Below are 541 nucleotides of genomic sequence, written 5' to 3' on the forward strand. Positions count from 1 at the left end.
TGAATCCTCACCTGTCCCTTCCCTTTGCGTTTTCTTTTGTTTTTTCTCGTGTTGTTGTTTGGTTTTGCGCTTTTCTTGTGGATTCGCCTCTGTACTCCCTTATGTCTGCGCAACGCCGCAATTTTTTTTTATTCTAATTTTCCTTTTGTTCATTACCTAACTCTATTTACTTCTTTACTTTCACTCTTTTCTGCCTGTCATCACTTCCTCAATCTCTTTTCCCCTTCTTTATTTTATCACTTTATATTATAACAAGTGAAGCAATTTCCTTAGCTATTTGTTTCGGTACGGTTAATCAGATCAACCCACTTACATCTTCCCCCCTTTTGCCTTTTATTTCGCTTTGTTTAGTGCCTCATTTGTTTATTTTTATTTTTTTAGTGTGTTCCGTTTTCCTTTTGTGGTGCGTGGTATTTTTTTATTGTTTTCCCACGGCAAGTATTGTCAGCTCGGTGTCCCCGCACATATCTTCCCTTAGCAGAGGAAAAGAGGGAAAAAGAAACGTAGAAGTGGCAAACAAAATCGGCAAAAGGAAAAAAAA

This window comes from Trypanosoma equiperdum (genome assembly GCF_001457755.1).
Source record: "Trypanosoma equiperdum strain OVI genome assembly, contig: ctg_1783, whole genome shotgun sequence".
Taxonomy (NCBI): Eukaryota; Euglenozoa; class Kinetoplastea; order Trypanosomatida; family Trypanosomatidae; genus Trypanosoma; species Trypanosoma equiperdum.